This window comes from Canis aureus, chromosome 8 (assembly GCF_053574225.1).
Source record: "Canis aureus isolate CA01 chromosome 8, VMU_Caureus_v.1.0, whole genome shotgun sequence".
Lineage (NCBI taxonomy): Eukaryota > Metazoa > Chordata > Mammalia > Carnivora > Canidae > Canis > Canis aureus.
The window spans coordinates 59,608,613-59,628,702 of NC_135618.1; the positions used below are offsets into that span (position 1 = coordinate 59,608,613).

General features: G+C 44.5%; 1 protein-coding gene and 1 long non-coding RNA gene across 7 annotated transcripts in view; one reads left to right on the top strand and one right to left on the bottom strand.

The window, feature by feature from the left end:
* On the bottom strand, positions 1 to 4,954 carry LOC144319297 (uncharacterized). The gene is made up of 3 exons (XR_013385166.1): positions 4,576 to 4,954; positions 3,140 to 3,254; positions 1 to 262 (listed from the first exon to the last, which is right to left on the bottom strand). It is a non-coding gene; the product is annotated as an uncharacterized LOC144319297 (long non-coding RNA).
* SGF29 (SAGA complex associated factor 29) overlaps positions 4,710 to 20,090 on the top strand; it is a 29,660-nt gene continuing 14,279 nt past the window's right edge. The window contains exons 1-2 of one of the 6 annotated variants that reach the window (XM_077907199.1): positions 4,711 to 4,880; positions 9,809 to 9,905. The gene's annotated coding sequence lies outside the window, so the exon portion shown is untranslated. The other 5 variants (XM_077907201.1, XM_077907200.1, XM_077907202.1 and 2 more) reach the window with 5 other exon arrangements.

Below are 20,090 nucleotides of genomic sequence, written 5' to 3' on the forward strand. Positions count from 1 at the left end.
AGGAAGACAGGCTATTTATTGGTGTGGTACCATTCAGGGAGCTAATGCTCAAAAGTCCCAAACTCCCCCATGGCTTACAAGCGAGGATTTTTAAGGGCAAAATTTGGAGCAGGTGGTGGTCATGGTGGTGGGTCTTCCCAGAAGGTGGATGCTGTTAATTGGAGGCCCATGAAGTCACGTTAGTGGATGTTACTCAATTGCTTCTGGTGCTTCTTTGGTGCCAGGGAGGTCTGTTTGTTTCATCTTTTGTGAGACTTGGAATCTAAAAAAATATATTTTTTCTTTATGTTAAAGATTTCATAAGGTGTATCTGGTGCTTATGTGTCCAGGATAGTGCCCATTAGCTGCCTGTATGTGTGTATGTGTGTAAGCTATTTGGGTTGAATTCCATTGCGTTCCTTTGAATTGTAAGCAAGCATTCCTATCCCTTGGGTCTGGGTCTGTATGTTCCCTGGCCAGTCCAGCTGTGCCTGGGGGATGATATGGCCTCTAGTTAGTTCTATTATCAGAACTAACAAGATGGATGTGAGTTTCAAGTCTTTTTTTTTTTTTTTTTGTTCAAGTGGTGTTGGGTAGGCATGAACAGGGACAATCTGAGAGAGGGGTAGCTGGCTTTCCATAAAAGATGCCTGAAGCCCCTATGCAAAAAGCCCGTTCTGAGTGGGGAGAAACCAGAGAGCAGAGATGTGAGCATTGCCCTCAGCAGTGGAACTCTGTGATGGGAGGGATTTGTAAAGGGATTGTTAGGAAGTCCCACCATGTAACTCCCTCTGCATACCCTCAAGAGACCTTCAGTCAAGATCCCTGTGACTTTTCAGGATGCCTGGGTAGCTCAGCAGTTCAGTGTCTGCCTTCGGCTCAGGGTGTGATCCTGGAATCCAGGATCGGGTCCCACATCAGGCTCCTTGCAGGGAGCCTGCTTCTTCCTCTGTCTGTGTCTGTGTCTGTGTCTGTGTCTGTGTCTCTGCCTCTCTCTCTCTCTCTCTCTCTCATGAATAAATAAAGAAGATCTTTTTTAAAAAAAATATCCTTGTGACTTTGCAAGGCTTTTTAGAAAGGATTTCAGATGTGATGCTCTGATAGAATGAGACTAAAGGATAGACCAGAAAGACCTAGCTTTCTTCACGGAAGAAAGGAAGGGACTGTGCTTTCCCAAGGAAGGGACTGTGCTGCCCAGGGAAAGGGAGTGTTCTGGTCAGTTCCACAGTTCTAAATCTCCCCATATAATTCAATGGGTTCTGATTTACACATCAGTCTCTTGTGAGTTGCATCAATATGAGTCTATCCCACTTGAAAAATGGAATTTCTGGTCCTGTAGAGCTGAGGACCAAATTCTATAGCAGTCACCCCACCAAGGTGCTGCCCCCCTCATGGCTCTTCCAAAGCAGAGAGAATACCTTTATTTTCTCCTTCATCTAAAAAATATTTTTATATGTGCCAGGCACACATGCTAAAGATACAGTGATAAACATAAATTTTGCCACAAACAAATGTAAAATCGTGACATTTTGTTACTGCCACAATGGCAGGAGGTCTACATAGTGCTCTTGAGGGATCAAGGCAGAGGGATTTGACCCAGTCAGGGAGATCTGAAGATGAGTAGGAGATTTGGAGATAAACAGATGAGGGAAATGTGCTCCAGGGAAGACTTTGTAGAGGAAGGAGGAAGGATGTGACATGTATGGAAGATCTAAAGAAGAGGCTGAAGGGGAGAGGGAGATGGAGATGGTGGGGAGAGGAGGTGGTAGGGCCAGGAGGCAGAGGTACCAGCTCATGCAAATCTTTGTTTTAAGAAGAGTGTTCTTGGGGCATCTGGATGGCTCAGTCAGTTAGTGTCCCTCTTCGGTTCAGATCATGATCCCAATATCCTGGGATTGAGCCCAGCATGGGGGCTCCACACTCAGTCTGCCTCTCCCTCCGCCTCTGCCCCTTCCCTGTTTGTGCTCTTCCTCTCTCAAATGAATAAGTAGAATTTTTAAAAAGGAAGAGATTAGGGAAAGGGGGGGAGAAGAATGTTCTGGACAGAATGGGTGAGGACAGACAATTTAATGGGCTATTACTCAGCCTCACCAGGTAGTGATACTTCTCAGAAAAATCCTCATATTGGCCACAAGAGACAGGCATGAGGCTGTTCGTGGTGATGTTATCTGCCATAGCCAAATTATAAAATACTACACAGTTATTCTAAGTAACAGGCACACACAACAACAAGAACAAATCTTAAAACCCTAGAGCAGAGTGGGAAAAAATAAGAGATTGAATGAGGCTTACAGCACAATACCATCTAAGTAAATTAAAAATGCATGCACACTAGACAACACACATGTTTTACAAAGACACACACTCTGGGGAAGAGAGGAGGAATAGAGAAAAGAGATAACGGCCATAAATAAATAAAACAAGAGGGAGGGTGTGCAGAACCCAATGATTATAGTCTGTCATGAAGCAAGCAATGAGTAACCCAACCTCTACAACTGGGTGGAGTATGTTATATGAATGAAACACATCAAGCATATTTTTTTTTTAAAGTTTTTTTGTTTTTTATTTATTTATGATAGTCACACAGAGAGAGAGAGAGAGAGAGAGGCAGAGACATAGGCAGAGGGAGAAGCAGGCTCCATGCACCGGGAGCCCGACGTGGGATTTGATCCCGGGTCTCCAGGATCGCGCCCCGGGCCAAAGGCAGGCGCTAAACCGCTGCGCCACCCAGGAATCCCACATCAAGCATATTTAATAGTCCCTGGTACATAGTAAGTGGCCAACAAATATGAGCTGTTACTATTATTTAACCAATCAACATGGAACTTCTTGGTCAGCACTCGGATATTTACTTATAGATCCCTTTCATTCCCCTTAGGAGGGTGACCTTGGGCAGCCCAGGTGGCTCAGCGGTTTAGCACCACCTTCAGCCCAGGGCGTGATCCTGGAGACAGGGGATCGAGTCCCACAGTCTGGCTCCCTGCATGGAGCCTGCTTCTCCCTCTGCCTGTGTCTCTACCTCTCTGTGTGTGTGTCTCTCATGAATAAATAAAATCTTTAAAAAGGGGGGGGGGTGACCTGATCTAAAACAATGCATTCTTGACTAATAATATTCTTTTTTTTTTTTTTTTTGCTTCCTTTCTGCTTTCAAAAACCTTACCTTTTCTGCAGCTAGGTGGAGCTCCTTTCTATTTGTCAGATGGGATGCTGCCTGATTCATGAATCATTCAATAGAGTCAATTTGACCTTTTAAGTTACTCAGTTGAATTTTTGTTCTTTAGCAGTAGAAATATCAGAGATTAAAGATAAATTCGAACAAACAAACAATTGCAAGCCCCAAATCTCTCCTGGGGAGTAACTAAGGTCAATATTTGACATTCAGGAGAAATAGCTCCCGAGACCTCTACAAAGGCAAAATTTGTGAAATCCTTGTCAACATCAGCTTCATAAAATGCAGGATATACAGCTGAGACGGGATAGATGGTCATGCCATTCATTGACAAAGAGACCACACAAAGAAAAACAACCTTGATGGGAAAAATAAACTGATGTGTTAGTTTGGGGCTGAAATAGTTTGTGTTGAAGTCTGAGATTCTTCTAAGTGCATACAAAAATGTTGAGGGCCCATTATCTGCTCTCATAGGTACTAGGAATGTGCTGGGTAATGAGAAAACAGGTGAACAAAACAGATGATTCGAATCTTATTGAGCTGACAAGTGAATCAAATAAACGATATAGGGCAGTCCCAGTGGCCTAGCAGTTTAGCGTCGCATTTGGCCTGGGATGTGACCCTGGAGACCCCGAATCGAGTCCCATGTCGGGCTCCCTGCATGGAGCCTGCTTCTCCCTCTGCCTGTGTCTCTGCCTCTCTGTGTGTCTGCTGTCATGAATAAATAAATAAAATCTTTTTTAAAAAATAAATAAACGATATAAAATGTAATTTTAAACTTTGATAGGGGTTATGTAAGAAATTATAAGACATTTACTAGAATGTAAACTAATGTAGTTTAATGTTTACTCACGTCCTTAATACGGTCCTGAGAAGATTCCCTCAAAGTGCAATTTTTGGGTCTACAGATCTGTTTTTTTTTTTTTTTTTTAAGATTTTATTTATTTATTCATGACAGTCACACAGAGAGAGACACAGACAGAGGGAGAAGCAGGCTCCATGCAGGGAGCCCGACGTGGGACTCAATCCCGGGTCTCCAGGATCGCGCCCCGGGCCAAAGGCAGGTGCCAAACCGCTGCGCCTCCCAGGGATCCGATCTGCTTTATTTTTAAAAAACTAAACATACACCTAACTCTGAGAAATGAACAAGGGGTAGTGGAAGGGGAAGTGGGCGGGGGGTTGGGGTGATTGGGTGATGGGCACTGAGGGGGGCACTTGGCGGGATGAGCACTGGGTGTTATGCTATATGTTGGCAAATTGAACTTCAATTAAAAAAAAAACAACTAAAAAAAAAAAACTAAAAAAACCATAGAGCTAAAAAATAAAATAAAAAAAACTAAAATAATAAACTACATCTTTTGGGGCAGCTTGAGGTTTAAAAATTTTTTTAAATTATCTTATAGGCTTTGGGGAATGAGAGAGGATACTAAAAACACACAAGGACTCTGGTTTGTTAAGTTCCCCTAGGGCATCGGGCATAGACTGATAAAATAAAAACTACATTTCCCAAGGAGCAGCGCGACACGTCACAAAGGAAGGACGGCGCATGCGCGGAAAGGTTCGCGCTGCGACTAGCTCGTAAAAGGGAAAAAGCGTGTGTAGTTCTCGACGTGCCGCGAATCTTCGAACGCAAGCGCGTTACGGTACTCAGACTTTGAAAAACATTCGAGGGACGCGCCCGCGGCTGCCGTCGTAATTTCCAGCTCGACGTGCCTATTCCGTGGCTTGGCAGGTGGGGATGGGTCGCAGTCTGGGGCCCCCGGGGAATGGCGGGAGCGGAGGGCCGGGGTCGCCCTCGGTACGTCCCCATTCCCGGGCCTCGCTGGGGCAACTCTCGGGGGGCGGTGCGCACGCGCCCTGGGCAGGGAGAGGCGGGGCTCGGGGAGGGGTGGGGCTGCGGCGGCGGTCTTTGGGGTCTGCGCATGCGCTGGCCGGCGCGGCGTGGAGGGGAAGCGGGCGTGCGCCGTGCGGGGCGCAGAAGCCGCAGAGGCGGCGGAGGCGGGGTCCTCAGCTCAGGTGCGAGAAGACGGCAGCGGGGTTGAGCCCCTTCTAACGAGACAACTTCATTCGCCCTCCGGAGATTTCCAGTTGCCTTCTCATCTCTCGGCGCCCGTTTGCAGCGTGAGGCTTCAGCCTCTAGCTGGCGCCTCATCTCCAGGTCTCTTTCGAACCCGCTCTAGTCTAGGCCCCCAGCGCTCCACTAAAATAGCACTTGGTGGAAACCGCCAGTGACCTCTCGGTCGCCAAATCTAGTGTTCAGTTCGTTCTCACCTCTGTAGCAATGGCTGATGCGCTTCATCACTGCCCTTTCTTGAAGCACTTCTTCGTTTGATTTGTAGGACATTCTCTTCAATTTTTTTTAAAGGTTTTATTTATTTATTCATGAGAATACACAGAGACGAGAGAGAGAGAGGCAGAGACACAGGCATAGGGAGAAGCAGGCTCCACGCAGGGAGCCCGATGTGGGACTCGATCCCCGGACTCCAGGATCACGCCCTGGGCTGAAGGCGGCGCTAAACCGCTGAGCCACCCGGGCTGCCCAATTTTTTTTTTTTTTTTTTTTTAATATTTTATGTATTCATGAGAAACACAGAGAGAGGCAGAGACCTAGGCAGAGGGAGAAGCAGGCTCCCTCCCTGCGGGAAGCCTGATGTGGGACTGGATCGCAGGACTCTGGGATCACGACCTGAGCCGAAGGCAGACACTCAGCCACTGAGCCACCCAGGCCTCTTAAACATTCTCTTCTTTAGCTTCAGCTCTCTGGTTTCTCCTCTGCTGATTTCTTGTTCCTCGTCCCTATCTTTAATGGTTATACTCCCCCGCCCACGCCCTCATCCTAAGCTCTTCTTTGTGTCCACTTCCTAGGAGCTATCCATTTCAAAACTATTTTCTTTTCAAAAATATTTTCTTTATTTATTCTTGAGTGCTAGAGAGAGAGAGGTAGAGACAGGCAGAGTCTTGTAGGCTTCCTGCAAGGAGCCGGAGGCAGGACTCGGTTCTGGATCCCGGGATCATGCCATGAGCCGAAGACAGACGGTCAACCGCTGAGCCACCCAGGCGTCCCTATTTCAAGGCTTTAAATAGAAATACTATCTATTGTGCTCTCAAATGTCAATCTTCGACCCAGTGCTCTACCTCCAAGACCAGATTTTTATATTCAGCTTTCAAATGACATCTCAAAGTGTCGAGTCGGCATCTCAAACATGTCCAGAACTGAAATTTTGAGTTTTACCCCTCACATACCTTCACCACTTTCCCCAGTCTTCCCATTTTTCCAGTTGTTCAGGCCAACTCAGGCCAAATACTGATATATTCTTGGTGTTTTTTTGCAGCCTGGCCCTGCCCCCCCCCCTTTTCCTTCTCCAGTGTATTAGTGTGTATGTGCCCTTAAGGCTTTGAAGTTTCACTACTGAGTGTTCTGTGGATATTCTCTTTGGCACTTGGTCATTTTTGCCTGAGAATTTGTGTTTTCCGTTCTTCAACATTACCTGTCATCGTTTATTCAAATTTATCCATGTATCCTGTTTTCTATGTCCTTTATAAGGTATTTACTTCACCTACAAATAAGTATATGGAACTACTTGTTTAATGTCTGTTCCTTTCTGGACTGTGAGTTTTGTAAGCAAGACAGGGACTCTTTGTCTCATTCACTGATGTATATTTCTCATTCCTAGCATAGAGTAGGTATTTGACAACTATTCATGAGTGCATTTATAGAGGGAAGTATCTATAATAGCAACTAATTGGGGTACCTGGGTGGCTCAGGTGGTTAAGCATCTGACTTTTGATCTCAACTCAGGTCTTAATCTTGCAGTCATAAGTTTGGGCCCTACATTGGGCATAGAGCTTACTTTTTAACCCGCCCCCCCACCCCCAAAAAAAAGGGGGGCAATTTTTTTTTTCCTGGGGTTGGAGGGAAGATAGTGAATAGCCCAACTTAAGAATTGTTGAGAGAAAAAAAAAAAAAGAATTGTTGAGAGACTATTTTAAGAGATTTCCAGGATTCAGTTTGGTTCAGTAATGTATTCTGAAGACTTAGTAGGTGCTAGGCCCTGGGCTAGTTTCTGGGAATATAAAGACGAATACAACTGCATGTCAGTCTTCTAAGAGCTCGTGGTCTGCAGGAGAGATAAGTAAGTGAAACAGTCTCTCAATGTATGTGTGACAATGCAAGAACAGAAGTTTGTATACCATGCTTTGAAAGTTTTGACTGCCCTTGGCATCAGGGCAGATGAGTGGGGCCTGGGGCAGCCAGATCCCCCTGCCATTCTTTTCCAGCTGTGAGCAGCTTTGCCTTTTACCTGAGTGTGCCACACAAATGTTACCAGAAGTATTTTGTACTGTGTGTGCTGTGGTGTGAGAAGGTTGGCAAGTACAACTCTTGAAGTGTTAACTTTGCTGCCAGTTGATTTGTACCCTGAAAGATGAGCAAATTTGAGACCCAGGGGGAAGTGGGGAAAGGATCAAAAGGCATTTCAGGCAGGCATAACAGAAGCATGGAAGTCTGTGCTTGTTTGGGATGCGGGCACTGACATTGCTTAGTATGATTATTATGTGGTATTGCTGTTTGAGAGGGGCTGGCTATCCAGGATCTGAAGCATTGCCTTGAAATTGTTTTGTAGGGGCGCCTGGCCCGCTCAGTCAGAGGAGCATGTGGCTCTTGATCTTGGGGCCCTGAGTTCAAGCCCCATGTTGGATGTAGAGATTGCTTAAATAAATAAACTTAAAAAAAAAAAACTTTAAAAAAAAGTATTTTGTAAACTACAGTGTATCTTTTATAAATAACTGGCCCAACCATGAGGCACCCTGTTCTCAGTGGGTAGGGTCCATCAGCATACATAGTTTTAGTGACCCAACTTTCTGGGGCTGGAAATGGGGACATGTAGTAAGTCACAGGCCTTTTTAACCTCATTTCTTAATTTGTATACAAAGGCTCTTAACAACAACAACAACAACAACAAAACAAAGACTCTTAAAAAGACTTTATTTACTTTTTTGAACTATTTTATTTATTTATTTGACAGGGACAGAGAGCGTTCACACACGGCAGTTAGAGGGAGAGGGAGAAGCAGGTTCCCCACTGAACCAAGAGCCTGATGCAGGGCTTGATCCCAGGACCCCGGGATCATGACCTAAGCTAAGGGCAGACACTTAACTGACTGAGCCACCCAGGCTCCCCTTACAAAGATTTTAAATGAGTCTTGGAAATGAAATGAATGAAAATAAATCTCCTATAGAATTTTGATGTATCTTCTGCATTGGAAAAAAAAATACCCAGTTTGCATCATTTTAGGATTTGTGGTCTTAGGATGCCTGGGTGGCTCAGTAGTTAAGCATCTGCCTTTGGCTCATGGCGTGATCCCGGGGTCTGGGGATCGAGTCCCACATCGGGCTCCCTGTGAGGAGTCTGTTTCTCCCTCTGCCTATGTCTCTGCCTCTCTTTGTCTCTCATGAATAAATAAATAAAATCTTACAAAAAAAAAAAAAAAAGATTTGTGGTGTCTCTATGTCTGTGGAGTAGAAGCTAGTTATTTGAACATTGAACTAACAAGATTTGGATGTTGATCATACAAGGGCTGTTTGAGCCTTAAGACTTAGGTCATAGAGTCAGATCTGGATTTGAATTCTCCCTCTGCCATTTATTACTCGTGTGACCTGGGTAAAGTCCCTGATTTCTCCAAGACCCTGGTCTCTACAGTGCTAAATGAAGAGTACAGCACTTACTCTGCAGGACTGTTAGGAGAGTTAGATGGAGTCATCAACATAAAACTGCTTAGTACATAGTAGGTATTCAGTAAGAAATAACTATCATGATGACCTTTATTTTTCTACCTCTTTTCATCAGATGCTACTATGAATCATCATCTTCTTGGTGATACTCTTTAAGTGCAATCTTAATAACCTAACAGTTGATTGACAATTTCCAGTAGATAAAATGATTCTATTTCCGTGATCTCTTTTACTACTGAATAAGCTGAACTTGTTACAAAGCTTGAAAATGAGAGGGAGAGCACAGATTTTAGAGTTTACAGCTTTGCAACTCCCTGTATTTCCCAAGTCACCTGGCATAATTTAACCAATCTGAACTTGTTTCCCCAACTATAAAGAGGGTGTGCTTATGGGATTGCTCTAAGGTTTCAGTCAGAAACTCCCTGTGTAAGCTTTGGTCTAGAAGCATGGTAGGTACTAGGGGAAAGGAATCATCATCTCCTTAATTTTTTTTTTTCAAACCAGACGATGAAAGTAGATCGTTGTTGATGATGGCCAGATTAATAGTATGGGATCTGAGAGTAGGGTCTTAGAGGACTTTCTTCCCTTTGATTCAGAACAGAACTCTTATTGTCTTGAGCCCTGTAAGATTAATGTTAGAGGGGTTTAAGTACAGGATGTTTGGATTTGTTTGTATTAGGCTTTGGCTTCTAGAAAAGGAGCTACAGAACAGGTTTTGCCTGGGTGATTAGCAGGTAATACATTCTTTGTCCCTAGAATTACCTATTAGATATCTCAGTTGCAGTTAAGAAAAAGGGAACCCAGACCAGTCCAAGCAGAAAAGGAGTATCTGTTAGACTCTTAACTGAAAAGCCCTGGGCATAACAGCTTCAGGGAGGGTTATATCAGGAAACCTAACTAATGTCACCAGGATTTTTTTATATCTTTCAGCTCTGTTTCTCTCCATGTTGGCTTCTTGGTCAGGCAGGCAAAGGCCTCCATCAGTTCCAGGCTTCGCTGCTGCTCTCTTGACAACCAGCTGAAAGAGGTATCACTTTGCAGATGACTACTAGCTAAAGATCTCAAGTTGATTTGGACCAGACCTGGGTCACATACCCCTTCCTGAGCCAGTCATGGTGGTTAGGGAGAATGGAATATGCTCATGGGCCCAGATCATGTACCCATCTTTGGAACCAAGGTGAAGGACAGTTTCCCAAAGAGAAATTGGAGTACTATTACCAAAATGGAGAAAAGGTGATGGGCAGTATGCTCAGAGGTCACTTCCTATAGTGGTGGAATAGCTCATATCAGGCCAGTCCTCCCACAAATAATGATTATAAACTGCACACACACGCATTAAAACAAACAAAACAGCCCACTAACTGGAATAAGTGGAAAAGTAGTTGATACCCAGAAGAAAGGAATGGCACTGATGAGTCTCCTATTTGTTTGTTGTTGTTTCCTTTTTTTTTTTTTTTTTTAAGATTTTATTTATTTATTCATGAGAGACAGAGAAAGAGAGGCAGAGATATAGGCAGAGAGAGAAGCAGGCTCCACGCAGAGAGCCTGCCCAATATAGGACTCCATCCCAGGACTCCAGGATCACACCCTGAGCCGAAGGCAGACTTAACCACTGAGCCACCCAGGTGGCCCTGTCTGTTGTTTCTAATGCCTTGTCACGTGATAAAGACTCTTGGAAACAAGATAGCCAGCAAGAGTTCCAAATTCTTTTTTTTTTTTTAAGATTTTATTTATTTATTTATAGAGACACAAAGAAAGAATGAGAGGCAGAGACACAGGCAGAGAGAGAAGCAGGCTCCATGCAGAGAGCCTGATGTGGGACTCGATCCTGGGTCTCCAGGATCACACCCTGGGCTGCAGGCGGCACCAAACTGCTACACCACCGGGGCTGCCCAGGAGTTCCAAATTCTTGATATAAAAGTCATTTTACCTAAATGTCCCATCAGCTGATGAATGCAAAAACCAAATGAGGTCTGCCGATACAATGGGATATTATTCAGCCACAAAAGGAGCAAAATAGACATGTACAGCATGGATGAACCTTGAAAATATTGTGCTCAGTGAAGGAAGCCAGTCTCCGCAGGCTACATGCTGTGTGATTCTGCTTCTATGAAGTGTCCAGAAAAGGCAGATCCATAAAGTCAGGAATTAGAATAAGCAGTTGCCCATGCGTGAGGGGAAGAGGGACTGAAGAGTGACCACTGATGGGTACAGGTTTTGGGGGTCATGAAAATATTCTAAAATTAGGTAGCAGTGATAGTTGTACCACCTTGGGGATATTCTAAGAAGCCACTGAATTGAACGTAAAGGAAGTCGAGTAAGTGCACAGGTAAGTGCTCAACATCATTAGTTACCAAGAAGTCTGAATTAAAACTACAATGAAAAGTGCTTCACTCTAGCTAGAATGGCTAAAAATTTTTTTTAATAAAATGAAAATGACAACACCGTACACTGGCAAGGAGGTAGAGGTACTGGAACTTCTGTACATTGTTGTTGGGAGTGAGCACTGGTACATCTCAGGGAAAGGGTCTGTTCCGGCCCTTTCTTGTAAAATTAAACATCCACCTCAGACCTAAGTACTTAAGGAAAGTAAGTCTACAAAAAGACTTGACATGACTACATGGCAGTTTTCTTCACAGTGGCCCCAAGCTGGGAATAACCCAGGTGCCATCAGGACGGAGCTAGCTAAACAGATTTGTTCAGAGGAGAGAATGCTGCTCAGCAATAGAAAGGGACAAACTCCTGATACACGCACCACCACTGATAAGTCTCTGAAATGAGAATCCAGATGCTAAAGAATGTGGATGGCATGATTACATTTTTAAAAATTTTATTTAGAGAGGGAGCGCATTTGAGTGGGAGGGCAGGTAGCAGGAGGGAGAGTCCCAGACTCCACCCTAAGTGGAGCCCAACATTGGGCTAGATCTCAACCTGAGGCAAAATCAAGAGTCAGACGCTCAACCTACTACTCAGCCATCCGGGTGCCCCATGATTACATTTCTGTGAAGTTCTAGAACAGGTGGAGCTCATCTATAGTGAAAAATTTCAGAATGGTGGTTCCCTCTGTGGGTAGAAATAGAAAGTGTGGCTTCTAAATCAGTGGGAAGAAGAGAGTGCCAGGAACCAAAAAGTTGAGAGTGTTGGTCCTTTCCTCAAAATTTGTAAGAAAGCCTAAAACCTTGCAGGGGTTGTCTGGCCTCTGGAGGTTGAGAATCGTGATAGGATCACCAGGGGCCCTCAGACTCTTATAACGGACAGCTTGGACTAGAAGCCACTTCTTCTCAGCTGGGAGCACCAGCCTTCTGGTCACGTATGTTTCCAGTGCCCGGTGCTTTGCCTTGGGCTTTGGCATTGAGGGTGTTTTCAGGGGAAATTCAAGTTCCTGACTGAATGGATCTGGAGATAACAGTTTGTTGTAACATAAAATGCGGTGGTTCTCCCAAGCCAGGCACTACCCAGTAGGCAAACAGGAGCTCGAACAGGAGAGCACTCCCCAGTGGTATGCTCTTTGCGTGGCCTATCATCTCAGGGTTGCTTCCCTCAGGCTTTGGATGCATCCGTGGGTTTTTTTGTTTGTTTTTTGTTTGTTTGTTTTGCCTGTGTTTTTGCTTTGCTCCACTTAGCATCGTCCCTGTTTCTTTCCTGGTAGTTCCCTGACCACAATTCCAGATAAGGAGGGGGCAACTCATGTTTACTTAGCATACACATCGTGCCAGGCACTGCTTGGACCTTACCTATGTTGTTAATCTGGGTACTCTGGTTGAGACTCAGAAAGGTTCAGGAGCTCCCCAAGGGGAGTATATGGCCCCATGAGAACTTAACAGCTGTTCTGCCCCTGTTCCCCTTCTTGGAACATTCCTCAAGTGTGCATGTCAGTTTATTTCTCTGTTGGCCATTTTGCAAGTTGTGTATTTCATTTCTTTATATGACTTAACACTGCTGTGAGTGCTGGGCATGCTGTTTGCCTCTTCATGTGTTTACCAGAGCAGTTTCTGACAAACAACTGCCAAGCCCTCCCTATGTTCTCGGCTTTATTTTGGGTGCCAAGATACAAAGATGACTATAACTCAGTTCTTATACTCAAGGGGCTGGAAATATGAGAAGTGGACTCCCTCACAAATAGAAAACAGTTTTTACCAGAGCAGTTACTGACAAACAACTGCCAAGCCCTCCCTATGTTCTCGGCTTTATTTTGGGTGCCAAGATACAAAGATGACTATAACTCAGTTCTTATACTTGAGGGGCTGGAAATATGAGAAGTGGACTCCCTCACAAATAGAAAACAGTTTTACAAGAGCATGTGTACTCTGATAGCAATGACATTGCATGTACAGAGAGTGGCACACAAAATGAAAATTGTTTTAGGTTGCTGGGATTTGCTTTAATAATTCTTTAATATTGTTAGACTATTTTTTTTCCTGCTAAATTAGGAAAAAGTAGAAAGAAAAGTGTGGCCAGAGTGCTGTGGGAAGCCAAGAGAGTTCTGACTGCTGAGTGGTTAAAGAATGCCCTCAAGAAAAAAGGGCATTGAGCAAGGAGAACATGAGGTGAGGTTTTCCCATGCCAGCTCCTACCCAGAAGGCAAGGCAGCCTTTCAGAACGTTGTCGCCCATGTCACCACTTCACAGTATTTCACACTGGAAAGAGACAAGACGAGATGAAACCGTTTTTAAAACCATCAGTAACTGTTCACATGTGAGGGGATCCTGATAATTGGTGTAGGGGCTAAGTGTCAGGGGACGAAGGTCTCCAAAAATGAGGCCCAACAATCCCCTCCCCGCCCCCCCGCCACTGCTGCCTGCTTTGGTATTTGATCTACTCCCCCTGCCCCAGACCACGTGGATCAACTTTTCTGCCCAGTGCTGCACGTGCCAACCTCCATTTCTCGCATGTGTGTCTGTCTGTGCATCTTCCATTTGTGAAAGGTTTTAGGAAATAACATGCTTTTTCCCCCTGTGTATCCATGGGAGACCTCTGGAGAATACCCAAGAAATAATAGCGGTTGCTTCTATGGGTAGGAGATTTCATTGTACTTCTGGTATCATTTGAATTTTATTATTTGCATTTGTTTAATACATATACATATATATTAACTATATAAATATAACTATAAATATAGTTAACATGTATGTACATATTTAAAAAATTTTTTTTATCTTGAGGGAAACAGGCTTTGTGTCCAACCTCAGTGAGTCACAGAGATAATACGATACTGTGATAATGTGATGAGAGCCCCAACTAAGACAGTGACAGGTGTGGTGGAAGGGAGGGGCTGGGTTTGAGAGAAACTTCTGAGGCAAAATCCCTAGAATTTGAATGAGGTGGACCAAAGAGATGGGGAGCTGTAGATGATCAAGAAGGGGGAATGGATGACTGGAATTTGCAGCCTGGGAAGCTGGCTGGACAGTGATGGATGCCATCAACCCACATTTGGAAGGCAGAGCAGGGCAGGAAGTATGAGGTATCTGAGGGGCATCTTGGTTGAGCCATTGGGTGGCAGTTGGAAATCTGAGTTGGGAACGTTGGGGAGAGATCAGGGCTGATGATCTCCATTTGGAAATTTCAGAATATGGGGCCTTATAGCTGATGAGATGCCCAGTGAGTGCATAGAGACAGAGAAGGGCTTCCTGGGGTGATTGTCCTCTGGGGTGGAGGAGGGAGTAGCAGAAAGACTGTGCAGGGCGGTAGGAGAAATAAAGGGGACTGGAGGTCTGGAAATCCAAGGAGCAGGGCTTTGAGAAGCAGTGTGTGGTCAAGTATCAGTGCAGTGGAAGAGTCCAGGAGATGGCAGGAGATCACTGGGGTCTGAGGGAGAGCCATGCTGTGTTAGGTTGAGGCATGAACACGAGTAGAACTAAAGATGGTGAATACCATGGCCCAGCTCTGTGCTGGGTATGGAAGGTAGAGTGATCCCCACTCTCAGAGACTAGGCAAGCTGGAGAGGAGACAGAAACACACAAAGAATTCTAATATGATTTGGTAGGCACTGTGGTAGAGAGATGCATAGAGAAGGATAACTTTTGAGAACACAGAGAAGGGTAACTTAACTCAGCCTAGGAGACTGGGAGCAGGGGGGGTTCTGACCATGGCTGGTGGAAAGAGAGGACTTGGTAAGCAAGCCAGGTCTTAGAGACTAAATCAAGCAGATAATTAGGGGTGTCCTGTTTGCAGGAAGGGCATCCCAGATAGAGGGAACAGCATGGGGCTAAGAAATCAATCACGTGGTGTATAGTCAAAAGCAGAAGATTTTTTTTTTTTAAAGCAGAAGAGTTTGGAATGGCTGGAATATGAAGTATGAGGTGGGCAGTGATGAGAGGAGATGGTATGGGTGGCCTGTGGATGTAGGTGTGGGAGTGGGATGGTAGGTGTGGAATGGGGATGGAAGCCCCTTCATTGAGCCAGTGTCGTGTGTAAAGGGCTGGACTTATCTCAAGGCAGGGGTCGAAAGCTTTGTTAGGAGAACATGACTACACTTGTCTCTTTTTTTTTTTTTTTTTTTTTTTTTACACTTGTCTTTTAGAGGGTAGTTCTTGGACCATGCAGAGGATGGATTCGATGGAGAGTAGATGCAGGAGGGCTGCTGCATCAGTTACAGGGAGACCATTGGTATGGTGGGAAACAGTGTCTGAAAGCCAAGAAGGAGGGGATGGGTTTATGGGCAGTAAGTCAACAGAAGTGGTGACTGATTGGACATAGGGAGATGGCGGTTCGAAACTCACTCTCTTCCCAGCACAGGCCGCTGAGTGGGTTATGGACACATCAACAGGGAAGGGGAGAACTACCACACAGGAGTTTCGGGGGTGGGGAGGGAGAGAGGGTTTTGGACATACTGATTTGGTTTTTTTAAGTTCTATTGAAATATTCACATACCATACAATTCACCCAAAGTACACAATTCATTTTTTGTTTTTTTAAAGTATATTTGTAGACTTGTACAACCATCTGTTATTTAATTTTAGAATATTTTCTGGACACATTGATTTAAAATCTTTTTCAAATTGTAGAGTATTTCTAGCATATAAAAGTAGGGGGCTCATGTAAGGAGTGTCTTTGCCGATAGGGATTTGGGGTCTTCTCTGATAGAGCTGTCTAGCTGGCATGAAAATAAGATACTGAATCTTGGGGAAGTCATAGGGCTGGAGGTAGATTTGGGTGTTGGTACCTTGTGTTCATCGTTGATAATGAGGTAGCCTACAGGAGCCAGAGGAAAAGCCTCTCGTTAACAAAGTTTGGAATAATTGAAATGGGAAATTCAAAATGGACCTAATGGGAAAGATGGGATGGGGGATTAGGGCAGGAGAGACATGGTGTGTGAAGTAGAAAAAATAAAGTTCCTGCCAAGTCCTTGACCCGACCTATCGGTGGTTCTTGGTGTAGGGATTGTTGATCAAAGCAGAGGTGTGTGTCCTTGCCTGAGGAACTTCCAGTCTGGTTGGGGAAGAAAAACCAGAAAAAAACCTACATTTATAAAAGTAGGTTGGAAAGTCTAGGTAGGTTCCAAGAAGAGTCCAGCAAGAGACAGGTTTGGTTTACTTACGGACAGTCCAGCAGGACGCATCTTGAGCTAACATCTGTATCCTTGGAGGAGGGAGGTGCAAGCTGGGGTGGAAGGGGAGGAGTGGAATGAGACAGGACGGCCCTGCTGTGTGTATGTAAGTAAGACAGGAGAGGAGCGAGAGCAGATGATGAGTGCATAGAGACAGAGAAGGGCTTCCTGGGGTGATCGTCCTCTGGGGTGCTGCATGTGTGTCAGGGCTGGAGCCCATTGCTCACCCACCTGTCTCTTCTTCAGATGCAACCCAGTTCTCAGGTCCCTGATTCTCAGTGTGCTCCTGCCGCTCAGCCAGCATATTCCTGTTTCCCCACCTGAAAACCTCCGTCTGCTCTGCCTCCCCCTCAGGCCTCCGCTCTCTGGTGCCACAGCTCAGCCAACAGGAAATTCTTATGTACATTTGCTGCTCCTGTCTCTTCCACTGGAGACGTTTTCCCTGAGGTCCTCAGTTCTGTCAGGCTCAGGAGATTGCTCCAAGTCCTTTTCTGTGGCACCTGGGGGCAGGGAAGGGGGAAGCGAGGAGACTTGGAAGCCTGTAGGGCGTGCCAGTGTTTGCAGGACAGGCAGGTGAGGGGCCAGCCCCAGAGACTGGAGGAGCCAGAGTGAGGTGCAGGGTGAAGGCCCTGAAGCCAGAGGTGGTCGCAGTGGGCACCTCTGTCAAGTGAGAAAGAGGCAGGTCAGGTGGGCTCAAGCAGGAAAGGATCTAATGCTTTGACCTGTATTAGCATCATCACTGGACTGGTGAGGACAGAAGCTAGACTGAAGTGGGTTGAAAAGTCAAATGGGGGTGAGGACAAGGGGCACATGCTTGGACGACATCAATTTTTCTGTGAAGAAAAACAGAGTGGGGAGCTGGAGGTGAGTGGGAATTGGAAGCTCTTAGTCTTTTTTAAGGTAGGCTCTCCTAAAGTATGCTCATTTTGCTCATACAGCGCAGGAAAGGGGTATCAGGTGACCCAAGAGGAGACAAGTTCAGAGCACAGATGAAGGGCTACTTTTCAGTAAGTCGGGGGAGTAATTCCTTTTCGAGGAGGCAGAGGTGGCAGGTGCTGCTGCATGTAGCCCAATGTGTTGATGGTGGTAACAAGATTTCTGGCTTGTGAGCAAAGTAGGAACCGGGGCTTCAGCTAGCCAGGGCCCAGACCCAGGTCTGAGGGCAGCAACAAACACATTAAGAAAGTTTGAAATGTCTGACAGATTTACTGGGAAGGATAACTGGTTTACGTGACAGCATTGTGGGCACACCTGCTGCCAGTGTTTGTGATGGTGCAATGTAAAGTGTCCCCCCCGCACCCCCGTCCGTCCACTGTGGGGCATGCCCCAATTTTATTCTACATAGGTGTGGGCAAGTAGAAGGCAGGTGGTTCTACCTAGAATTCCTGCTTTATTTAGCAGAAGAGAACAACCTTCTTCCATGCTAATCCTTCCCTTCCTGGGATCTTTCTACTGAGCTTGGGGTAGTCTTTCCTCCTTCCTCTTTTCTCACTCAGCAGATCAGTTCCTAGAGTTTAGCAAGGAACTCCATGCTGATAATTCTCAAATTTTACACTTCTAATCTCTAAACCCAAGATCCATCATTTTATGTGGTTTTAGCTCATGCAACTAGACTTTTTTTTTTTTTAAGGGACACGTTCTTTATACTGAAATGTATTATATAAAGCTGTGGTGTTACAAATAGTGTCACACATGTGAGAAGACAGGTCTGTGTCCCAAGCAATCAAAAATAGATAAATTGGATTACATAAAAAATTTTTAAATGTGTTTCAAAAGATAAAACTGAATAATAAAAAAGATAAAAATAACTCAATAAAAATGGACAAAGGGCAGTTCTCCAAAGAAGACACACAGATGGCTAATAAACGTGAAAACATGTTCAGCATTATTAGCCATTGGGGAAATACAAATCAAAACCACTAGTTAACATTTCACACTCCACTAGAATGGCTGGAATCAGACAATAACATGCATTGGTGTAGAGCTGTGGAATCCTCATGCGTTGCTGATGGGAAAGTAAAATGGTGCAGCCACTTTGGAAACAGTCTAGCAGTTCCTCATAAGGTTTAAACATAGAGTGACCATATGACCCAGCAATTCCACTCCTAGTTATAGATCCAGAAAATGAAAACGTGTCCACAGAAAAACTTACCCACAAGTGTTCCTAACAAACAAAATTCTTTTTTAAAAAAATATTTTATTTTAAAGTAATCTCTACATCCAGTGTGGGACTCAAACCTACGACCCTGAGATCATGAATCGTGTACTCTACTGACTGAGCCAGCCAGGTGCTCCTCATAACAGCATTATCTCAATAGCCAAAAAGTGGATATGACCGAAATGTCCATTGGTTGATGGACGTGTACAAATGTGGTATATGCAAACAAAGGAATATTATTCCACAATAAGAAGAAAAGAGGTACAGAATAAGCAAATCTATAGAAACAGAAAGTAGATTAGTGTTTGCCTAAGGCTGAAGGGGTAAGGGTAGGGAGATATATCTAAAAATAACAAGACTTTAGATTTGGATTCTGGTTATTTCATCTAAATGGACATAGACAATATTAGTTGTGTGTAGCTTTTACTTAGCATAAGGTTTTCAAGATTCACCTGTGTTGTAGCACACAACAGTACATGACTCCTTTTATTGTTGAGTAAAATATTCCTTTGTGTGAATAGAACCACTCTTTATCCCTTCATTTACCCTCCCCGACACTTTTATTATTTCTCTTTTTGATTATAACCATCCTGGTGAGTGTGAAATGATACCTCCTTGTGGTGTTGATTTGTATCCACTTGATGGCTATTGATACTGAGCATCTTTTCACAGGCAACTTGGCCATTTGAATATTGTCTTTGGAAAACTATTCAGGTCATTTTTGTATATGGTCTGAGATCGGGGTCCAAATTCATTCTTTTACATATGGATATCTAGTTGTCCCTGCACCATTTGTCAAAAAGACAATTCTTTTCCCATTAAATTATCTTGGTATCCTGGTTGGAAATTAATTGACGGTGGGTATGAAGGTTTATTTCTGGCCTCTCAGTTTTGTTTCATTGATGTTTGGGTCTGTCTTTATGCCAGTACCTCACTGTCTTAATTACTGTAGCTTTGTGTTATGCATTTTGTAATTGGGAAAACTTTATTTTCGAGATTGTTTTGTCTATTCTGGATCCCTTGAATTACTGTATGAACTGTATGATGAGCTTGTTAATTTCAATGATGAGGGACAGGAGCAGGAAGATGTTTACCCTTAGCCAGGAAGGCTGACTTAAGCCTGCATGCTTTTGATAGGGATCAAATACGTGCTGGTTGCTACGTTTTTTTTTTGTTTTTTTTTTTTTGTTTTTTTTTTTTAGATTTTATTTATTCATTCATGAGAGACACAGAAAGAGAGGCAGAGACAGGCAGAGGGAAGAGAAGCAGGCTCCACACAAGGAGCCTGATGTGGGACTCGATCCCGGGAATCCAGGATCAGGCTCTGAGCCAAAGTTAGGCGCTCAACTGCCAAGCCACCAGGTGTCCCACATGTTTTTTTTATTAAATTTCTTTATTCATGAGAGACACAGAGAGGGAGGCAGAGACATAGGCAGAGGGAGAAGCAGACTCCCGACAAGGAGTCTGATACAGGACTGGATCCAGGACCCTGAGATCTCGACCTGAGC